Consider the following 10,478-nt stretch of genomic DNA (forward strand, 5'->3'; position numbering starts at 1 on the left):
TTTGTTGTCGTAGTTGTAGCTTTTGTGCCTAAATCATTGTTTGATTTGTGAGAAAATGTATGGGTAACTTTAAGTAGAGCTATTAACACAACCACGTTTTGTGCGAGTTTGTCAACCCCTAGCGTACCCTTTTTAACTTGTTTAGTAGGTGTGCCGTTAAATGACTCAGATTGGATCGCCCTTAACCAGTCTCTTAACCAGATGCCAAAAGTTACCATATTGGCTCGAGGTAATAATATGAGCAGCTTTTTTGAAAAATTTGATAACTGAGATGACAAACTCCCTATTGGTCCTAGCCCTCAAGAAATCGAACTAGTCGATTCACTAAATGCCTCTTATTGTGTATATTTGAATTCTTCCCGGTACCCTTGTGCTGGTGAAGCCTCTAACATGCCTTGTAGTACAACTGCTATCACTCCCGTATATCCAATTAAGAATCAGTTTAATTGGAGTGTTTGGTGTAACCATACCAGTCGAAATCTGTCTAATCCTGCACCTGGAGTATTATATCCTAGGAAATTACCCCCTGGTTTGTTTTTTATTTGTGGTAATAGAGCATGGAATGGAATACCCTCAATGCCTGTAAGGTGGTCCATGTACCATCGGTCATCTGAGTTTAGCCTTACCACATATTCATCCTAACAAATCAAATCCAGTGAGATGGAGAAGAGACACTTCCCAGATCCTTGGTAACACCTGTGATGATAACGTTCAACTTTGGAACAAATGGGAGGTATTTTTTGCTTCGTTATTTATCCCAGGTGCCGCCGCTGCTCGGGCCCACAAAAATTTAGAAACGCTGTCTTGTTGGGTGGTTAAACAAGCCAACCTCACCAGCAGAGTTTTATCAGACCTAGCTGATAGTTTAACTATTGTTCAACATGCTGTTTTGCAAAACCGCATGGCCATTGACTTTTTACTATTAGCACATGGACATGGCTGTGAAGATTTTGAAGGCATGTGTTGTATGGACCTTGAAGATAATTCAAGCTCCATACATAAAGAAATCAAACAATTGATGGAACATTCTCAAAAAATTCAACAAGATGTTGGATTTTTTGGCCTTGAAAGCTTAACAAATTGGCTTGGGATAGGAGGCTGGTTAAAAAGACTGTTGCAAAGTGTGTTGCTTATAGTAATAATTGTTATCATTGGATTTATATGTTTAAGCTGTGCTCTCTCTTGTATTTGAAAATTATTTGAGCGTGTAACTGGACCAGTTTTCCTTGTCCAAAAAGAAAAAGGGGGAATTGTTGCAGAATGGATGAAAGAGAACAGCCACGGTTCCATAGAAGGACTGTGTGATACAGCTTTTGACATAAGTCTGGAGTGAACCAAGCTAGGCCGCAGCGGGAAATTACCAGGCTTGCTAAAAATGGAAAATTACCAGGCTTGCTAAAAGTGGAAAATTACCAGGCTTGCTAAAAGGGAAGAGAGATAAGGTCATGCTGACCTTGTGCCTAATGTTGTAAATAACTTTGAGGAATTCGCGTAGACAAGAGAGGGAAAAAAAATATATGTAGCTAGCTATCCGCAGAAACCGCAAATAGGAGGATGTATGAAAGTGTAACCCTTTAGAGCTTAGCCAATCAGCAGATGATTTGTAGGCATAATTAACTGGAACTGTATATAAGACATAACCGCGCCATAATAAATCGAAGCTTGCTCTATCACTCATATTGAGTCGGCTGCTTGCTTTCCCTTGCTCGTCGCATTTACTGAATATGTAAATAGTTAGTCATAAGTTAGTAAGTATTTAGGAATATGGTTATGAAAGTATTAATGCTGTGAGAGCTCATTATCTAATACCAGTGAAGTGTATGGCATTGTGCAATGTGAAAAGTAGAGACCCTTTCACCAAATACATCAGGGAAATATGTGTGTGCATTCTGTCTGATCTTTACCTTATTGTATTGAATATATATATTTTTTAATATATCACATTATATTGCAATTATTTATCACAGGGGCTGCAGCCTTCCAAACTACCTATGAGATAGTTGCCCGTGTTTCTTTAACTTTTATTGAGAACTGGGCAATGGAACTTGAATGTCTTTAGTGGACTTTGAAATACTTGTCACATGCTACAATTAAACAAGACCCCAGAAATAAAAGAAACCCACTTTGACAGGCTTTATCCGGCAAGATCTATACTATCTCTACTTCTCTTTGGTGAACTGTCCAACTTTACATCTGCTTTCTGGGAAAGCATTTTCTTTTTCTGTCTCAGCAGGAAGAATTCAGCTTCTTGCATTGAGATAATAAAGACAGACTGAGTGACAGCACAACAAGTATACAATAACACTTAATCCTTATTTTTGTATTTGGTTAGGTGTTTCAACAACATTCATGTTGAAATCTTGTCAGAAATCCACTGTTTCTTTCCACTTAGAATGTGAGACACAATAAGAATTGGGAGTAATGTTTTGTAACTTCACTAGCAGCTCCCCACCAAAACCTCCTGCTTCTATTGGGTGATCTAACACATTTTTGGGAAACAGTTTCTAGGAACAGTTCACTGTTCACACTTAGTGGTCATGGGAACAAACTGTTTCATTTGAAAGGTTAGAATAACTAACTATCTACCAGATCATCTTTTTGAAAGCTTTTGAATCCTTTTTTTTTCCTCTCTAAAGGTGTGGATAGTTTATTGGATGTGAGTTCTGAAGCTGACCAGCAAGATCTACTTCTGTTGATGCAAGCAAAAATCACTTCCTTGACATTGCACAATAAGGAGCTAAAGGACAAATTACAGGTGGCATATTTTTGTGCTGTTCTAGTTCTCTGTTAATCTGCTAGCAGAACAAAGACCTGCTTACTGTTTTAGAGAGATGTGCTGTGAAGATAATTTAATGAGCTTGTTGGTGGTAAGATCATGGAAACACTCTGTCCCAAAGGATTCAATCAGTGTTTTGATCTTCTCATTTTTCCCATAAATTACTGAATAACTGTTTATTATGATAACCACATTCTAAAATATGTTAACAGTTGTATTAGCAGAATTTTAATTTGCATAGCTTTGATTATTAGCTTATGGAGATCAGACCAGACTTTCAGAGGAGCTTGGCACTTATTGCCTTCTCTTGCTGTAGATGACTAAATGGGAGCAGCTGCATTTTGAATTTTTCTAAAAACTTTTTTCCATGGTGCTTTAATTGTCTGTCTCTGTAGGATGTGGCAAGATTTCCTAGCTTGCTCTATTCTAAAAAATATAATCATGTACTTGTTTTTATTGTGCAATTGTTTGGGTTTCTTTTTGCACAGGAAAGAACACCTAAAGAAATGGATTCAACCACAGAAACTTATCGTTCATCCCAAACAGAGTTTGATCAAACAGCAGACAGATAAAGTGAGTTCTCCGCTCAGGAGCTGAGGTCTACAATAAATGCCACCCAAATTTAAGAAAAATCGGCAAGCCCCAGTGAAGTAAAAATGAAATACCTCCAGGAAGACTTAAAGGATATGCAGAGGAAATTAGAGAATTCTGAAGCCAAAAGAAAGCACATAGAAGCTCAGGTCCAGTCTAGAGTCCCCAAAACAGATCATTTAAATAGCACAGACATTTCAGGAAATGGTTCTGATCTTAACGTAAAGTTCCAAGAAATCCAAAACAGATACGAGGAAGCTGTGAAAGAGGTTTTGAATGTACAAAGGCAAATGAAGCTGAGTGTTTTTTCCTCTGAAAGTGAAGAAACCAATTCTGAACTGAGTAGGTTGAAGGTTACATGCAAAGAAGTTGAAATGCTTAAGCAAGAATTGAAGAGAGCATTGGAGGAAAGTGAAAGACAAAAAGAGAAAGTGAGAGCACTACAGAAAAAGTTTGAAGAAAGAGAAGAATGTGGCAAGCAAATTGTCTGTGGAAGAGTGTGAGGAAATAAAGATTTCATATTGTTCAGTTATTGATAACATTAATCAAGAGAAAGCATTGTTGATTGACAATGAGAGGTACAAAGAAGGGCAAGAAGAAATTAAAAGGCTACAGGACAAGCTGACAAATTGGACACAGTTGGAATCTAGTGCTGAAGCTGGAGAAATGAAAGATGCAATGCAAAGAATGATAGATGAGCTCAACAGAAAACAGTGAATTGTCTCAGTTGTACAAAGCACAAACAAAACTTGAAGACTATAGGAAGACAAAAGCTCTAGATGATATAGCTTTGGACTACATTCCTAGGGATGAACATGAAAAACTGATCCAGGTAACAAATTCTTTGAAAAACAAAGCAGAGAATGAGTTATCAGAAATGAAAACCCAGTACACAAAAGTATTAGATGAAGCAGAAGTACTAAAGCAACTATTAGACACTCAGAAACAAATGCCAATCACCGTCAGGTGATGAATGGACTCAGAAATACTGTAAAGGAAATGGAGGAAGAAATAAATGAGCTGAAAGGACTGCTTACCAACAAGGAAAGTGAAGTAAGAAACCTACAGAAGGAATTACTGGAAGAAAAAGTTGCAATTAATGAAGCAATGGTACCCAAGACTACATATGAAAAGCTCCAGTCATCATTAGAGAGTGAAGTTAGTGTTTTGTCTACCAAACTGAAGGATGTAATCAAAGAGAAGGAAAATGTGTCTTTAGATGCTATGCAACTGAGAAATTAAGTTTTGCACTTGAAAGAAGAGAAAGAAGGTATGCATACTCTACTTGAAGCAAAGAAACGGGAGGTGACTGGTCTTCACCAAAAGTACCATCAAGCTCAAGATGATCTTGAAATGAAAAGATATTCTGAAAGCTCATCAAAACCAAAAGAGGATAAAGATGAAAAGGTTAGTGATTCAGGTAGCACATGAGTTCAGACTGCAAAACATGTTGGATGGTGCATGGGTGACCTAATAGACAATGTTGTGTCAAGTGTCACAGTAGAGTAACTTCTGAGTGCATTTGCCCATCTAAAAATTCAGATATCAAAGTCAAAGAAGTTTTCAATATGTTTGACTTTACAGTTGGTTTTCCTCTTCTGTGGAGATATGCATGACCTTTCAATTTACCTCTTTTAAGTTCTGCTTAGGTTGGATTCACACTGTTTAGGCAACTGAAGTCAAAGAATTGGGATTTACAGCAGGAAGAGATTCCAGAGGAGACAAGAAAATAAAATATCAGAAAGGAACAAAATTTCACTGAGTTTACTATATCATCTCAATGTCAGCATGAACCAACTATTTTTACTCTGCAACTACCATATCTATCACTACAAATTTCTTTATAAAAAGCTATGTATTTTGTTGGCTGTGAATAGCTGGCCTATGTTTGGTATGTTTTTGTCTTGTGTTCAGCAGCAGTGTCTGTAAAGGTGGTAAATGTTTACAAACAATCCTTGTTTGTAAATATTGCTGGCTTTCAGAACAAGGAATGCATTTTAAATTGGCAGGGCTACGAGGGGGGACAGAGAAGCATTAACCCTTTGCTTACATGTCTGTCCATTGAGTTTACATCTTGGTTTTCCCTACTTCTTAAATTTAAGTCACAAATACTCCCAAGATGAGACCCATGAATATACAGTATGCCTTGTAGCTTTTCATGAAAACCTATTTTTGCCTCCCTAGATCAATGAAATGTCCAAGGAACTTAGCAAATTAAAAGAAGCATTGAACAGCTTTTCTCAGCTTTCCTACTCAACCAGTGCCCCCAAAAGACAAAGCCAGCAGCTGGAGGCATTACAACAAGTGAACCAGTTGCAAAACCAACTGACTATAAGTGTGATAATTCACAAACCCATTATTCCCAGTTCTCCCAAGATGTGTGTGCCATTCCTGACTTTGCCTTATTTAAAATGGAGCACAGTCAATGAGTACAAGGAAAGGAATTTTCATCCAGAAATTCTATAATGGTCTGAAACATTTTGGAATCTGCAGTTCACAAATTGCTCCTCAGAAACAGTCTAACTAAAGAAAGCTGTTTCCCCACTATATTTCCTCAGATAAATAGTAGAGCAAAGTTCCTGTACTTGTAGTAGAATGCAGTGGCCAGACCTGCTGCTGAGACCCTGATTTGTGAAAAATATGGACAGTGTGCAGTGGATTTGTGTTTTTTCTCAGGAACTTGTGGATTGATTCATCAGATGAAGTCTTTTGGTTTTTTTTAAGCTAAAATAAGTTTGACTTCTTGAAAGAAAATAGTCACTGAAGGTGTGAAGTTTCAAATCAAGCAAGTCCATAGGGAGCACAGTTTATTCTCTGAACTTCTCTAGTGCTTAAAGATTTTTAAGATTGTACTTGTTTGTGCATGAAAGGTCCAGTCTTCTAAGCCAAGTTGAGCCATTTCCAAGAGCTTGCCTGTCCAAAAGAGCATTTTAGTTCACTGTAGAGTGTGAAAAAAAGGTACTGTCCGCCAGAGGCCTTTGAGAGCTCTGGAGTAACTCTGAAAAGAAAATTCCCAGCCTTAATGGCTTACCTGGTGTCTGCTCTCCTATCCTCCCCAGCAGACAGAAGAGTCAATATGTATATGAGCTAGAAAAATTCCCTTGCAGTGGGAAGAAATAAATAAGCATACTGCATCCTGTCAGTATAAAGGCCCATGGCTGTTTATTATCCCAGTCCACCAAGTCCAAAAGGAACCTTCATCTCCCACTGCTCAAGGACCAGCAAAGTAGTGTAAGGTACAAAGATATTCAACATATTAGGAAAGTGGGTAGTATTTAAAACAGGACAAAAGCATTCTTTCCTTCTTGTAGGCTAGCTTTCCTAACAGCTTCACATTATTTTGGAAAGATGGCTTCTGGGATGTGGCAGTCTGTGATAATGAAAAAGGAGTTTGACTTTCCTTGTTTGAATGTTTAGTAATTAGCTGAGGATTTCATGGGTTGAGACCTTTGTAAGCACCTCTTCTTCCCTGGGAAGGCATTAGCTGACAGATGGGTCACTAACATCAGGGAAGAGCTCGGTTGCAGTTGAGGGTTGATTTGTCAGAATATTGTTGGCTTTCCTCAATTCTGATTGCTGATAAGCTCAGAAGTAGAGTATGTGCTCATTCCACATCTTTGAAACTCAGCACTTCTTACAACTACTGTCATCTCACAAGCTTTTTTTACTGGAATGGGTAGAATTACAGCATTTCTGTAGACTACGCTTCCGAGCAAATTCTGTTTTGGATGGCTAGTGGCACAGTACTGTCTGAGCTGGTTTTCCATGCATGCATAAAACTATGGTTTGTAATTCCCCAGAGCTCCCTAAATCTAGTTGGAGAGTTCTGAATTCAACAGTTCTGAATGCTCCGTGACTTTCTGCTTAACTATTTTCTAGTAAACAAAGAAACAGCATCAGGAAATTTTCTCAGTTTACAGGATGCATCTTCTCTGTGCTGTGCAGGTATGGTTGCATATTTTCAGTTACAGAGTATTGGTATTTTAATGAAAGATGTTTCTTCTGCAGATCTAGTAAAAACTTTGCATTTTTTATCTAAGTCATCCTACCCAAAAGGTATGACTGTTTAAACACAAATTTAACACTACTTCCTTTTGGGAAATTGATGTAATTAATATACCTAAAAAATAGTTTGTAAATCTTCTTACGGAGTAAAGTGATGCTTGAATTCAATCATCTTTTCTTTTTCCCCTTGTCTAGGGTCAAATGGATGAAGATGTCCAGAAAGTGCTTAAACAAATTTTATCAATGTGTAAAAGCCAATCACAGAAAAAGTAAAGAAAAAAGCCAAGGAAAACTCCCCATTTTTATTAATTATGTCATGGGTGTTTATCTAGATTTGCCTTATAAGATTTAAAATAGACAATTTGCTGCTTTTGTGTTATTGTGCTATTTGTGAGGTGGATTTGTTTGTCTCTACCACTTCCCATGTGCATTTGTATGTGCAGTAACTAAACACATGCTTGCTTTTCATATCCAAACTGCAAGTATGTTCTTCAGACTTTTCGCTTAGGCCACTCCATGTCATGTTTACCTTGAAAGTACTTTCTGGTTTCCTCAAATAGAGGGAGGTTAATCTAGAGCAGGGGTCCTCAAACTATGGCCCACGGGCCGGATACGGCCCCCCAGGGTCCTCAGTCCGGCCCCCGGTATTTACAGAACCCCCCCACCGGGGTTTGGGGGGGGAAACCAAGCAGCCGCAGATGACCTCCTGCCACTTCATCCGCGCGCCGGCCCCCTGTTTAAAAAGTTTGAGGACCCCTGAAGAGGAAAGCACTCATGTTGCCTAGGTAAAGGTGAAATTCTCCATTAGGTCTTCTGTACTGTTTATAAGCTGCATCTTGTTATTGGGGAGTAATTTAGTTGCTTGATGTTGTAGCACTCAGATTCCTGACATATTGCCATATGCAGTCTTTGGCAGAGCAGAAGTGAGCCTTGCAGCAGTGAGCAGAAGTAGATATTTATGGTAAGCCAAAATATCAAACAGCTACACTTCTTAATATAATATTTAAGATTAATACACCATAAGGTAGCTGTCCCAACCCATCCAATGCACTGAGTACACAAAAATCATACCATGCTTCATAATTTCCTTGAACTGCCTGATAGTAAATGAAACTATTTCAAAAAGTAAAATCATTAGTTTATTGAAGTTCTGTACAAAGCAGTACAGAAGGGTCTGTATAAACAACCCTTTATGACAGATTTAGCTATCTATGCAAGTGTTGGCCATGAAGCTCAGGAACAAAACCAGAACATATACTTTAGACAAGGGATTCTAGTGAACACAGGATGTTTACAGTGAATGTCAATGTCTCATACTTCCTAACTTTACTTTTGTAAAGAACTTCTCTTTGGTATATTTTTATTGGCCCTCTAATGATTTATATTTTTTTTTGTAACTGAACCATTTTTTCTACATAATGTTTGTATTAAGCTTATTAACAAATATTTTTAGGTAATCATGCTTTAGAGAGTTTCTTTTTATACCCACAAGTATTCAGTAATAGTGAAGCATAGTGAAGAGTTTTCAGTGTGAAAAAAAGATCATTATAGAATAATAGACCTGTCTGTCAGCATGGTCCAGAGCAGTGAAGTGTAAAATGCAGTTCAGCCTGCTGTTTCAGCAAATGTAGAAATGATAGGTAGAGAACAGTAAAAGGTGTCAAAAATGTCTGTGTGTTGTTTCTAGAAGCCAGGATCATCAGTAAAGCCTTTATCAGCACTTCTAAATTTAAAAGTCAAATAAAAATGCCTGATGTGGTATAATATGAAACTGTGGAAAAATGTTTCTAAGCATACACTGCACTTGAGGGTACAGCCATTCTAACTAGCTTGCAGCTTCACTATGGTATTTGTTTTATTCCTGTTACTGGGTATGTCTCTAACAGAGAAATCTCTAGAGCTATATAATCTATTAAATTTATATACAGTCATAATATGACAAGGGTCAGCAGTGCCTCAGGCTGACTGGACTCATAGTGCACTTTAATAATTCCTAACTCTGATAAAACTAAAATGGATTTTAAAAACAAAACCAAAACTCACACCTTTGCATCAGTTAGACCTTGGTGTTACTTTTCTTGGGTGCTTTAACTAATGCCTGCTAATTTTGAAAAGTATTTTATAGTTAGATGGTTTTAAAAATACTCCAAAGATATGTGAAAAGAATTTTTTTGCAGCACTTCAAAATGAACAACAAGATTTTAAGCATGCTAGTGCTGCAAAGTATAAAATTTGATAAACCGTTGTGTAGGTTGCCTGATGGATTTAGTCATCTACTTTGTTTTGGTTTGTATACAATTATCTTTGCGGAATATTAAAATTACACACTACAGCATAGCAAGTTTCTTTATATGTAATTTACAAGAAGTTTCCTTATGCAGCAAATAAACAATTTCCAATTTTTTCACCTTTCTTCTTTTTGTGCCTTCATTTACTTTTTGTATTGAGGGAAATCTCAATACACTGTTTTAACATAGTGCAAATATGTTCTATAGCTCTTGTTTAGATAGCTGTCAGATGTACTGGGGTTTCCTCCCTGAAACTGCCACTTGATGATTAACTTTCTTGATCTGTCAGGTAGAATAGAATCCACTCCAAACCCCATGCAACCAGTTTTGCAAATTATGCCTTCTATCTTGATTGCTAAATTCAGAGCCATTTTTCACGGGGACATCCTACTAGAGGTAATAAAGGTTTCCCATTCATCACTGGATGCATTCCAACTAAGTTTAAAACAGCCTTAGACCAGTAGCACAGATCAGTGGTCCCACAATTGTTCAGAACTGCAGTTCTCTATCACTTAGCACTTCACGCACAGAACTACAGTGAAACTATATGTGAGTATATATATATACGTATTCATATGGATATGTATACTTCTCTTTAAACTTAGCAATAGTTACAGTCAGCTCCATTGTCTTTTTATCATCTCTCTCTCCTGAGTTTTATTTGAGAAACTAGTTTTTCAGTAACTTATTTCCTAGTAATATCTTCTTATCTGAGGGCAGAACACACAAATACCAAGAACTGAAGTTCTTTTGGGTGAATCCTGTGGATCAAGTAGCTTTTTAGTCTCTGTCCTGCTTTTGGCTGGGATAGTTATTTT

At 37.4% G+C, this 10,478-nt stretch overlaps 1 pseudogene; it reads left to right on the top strand.

The window, feature by feature from the left end:
- Positions 1-557: 557 nt before the first annotated feature.
- On the top strand, positions 558-9,748 carry LOC129783218 (ankycorbin-like; annotated as a pseudogene).
- The last annotated feature ends 730 nt before the right edge of the window (positions 9,749-10,478 follow it).

This window comes from Falco peregrinus, chromosome W, assembly GCF_023634155.1.
Source record: "Falco peregrinus isolate bFalPer1 chromosome W, bFalPer1.pri, whole genome shotgun sequence".
NCBI classification, from domain to species: domain Eukaryota; kingdom Metazoa; phylum Chordata; class Aves; order Falconiformes; family Falconidae; genus Falco; species Falco peregrinus.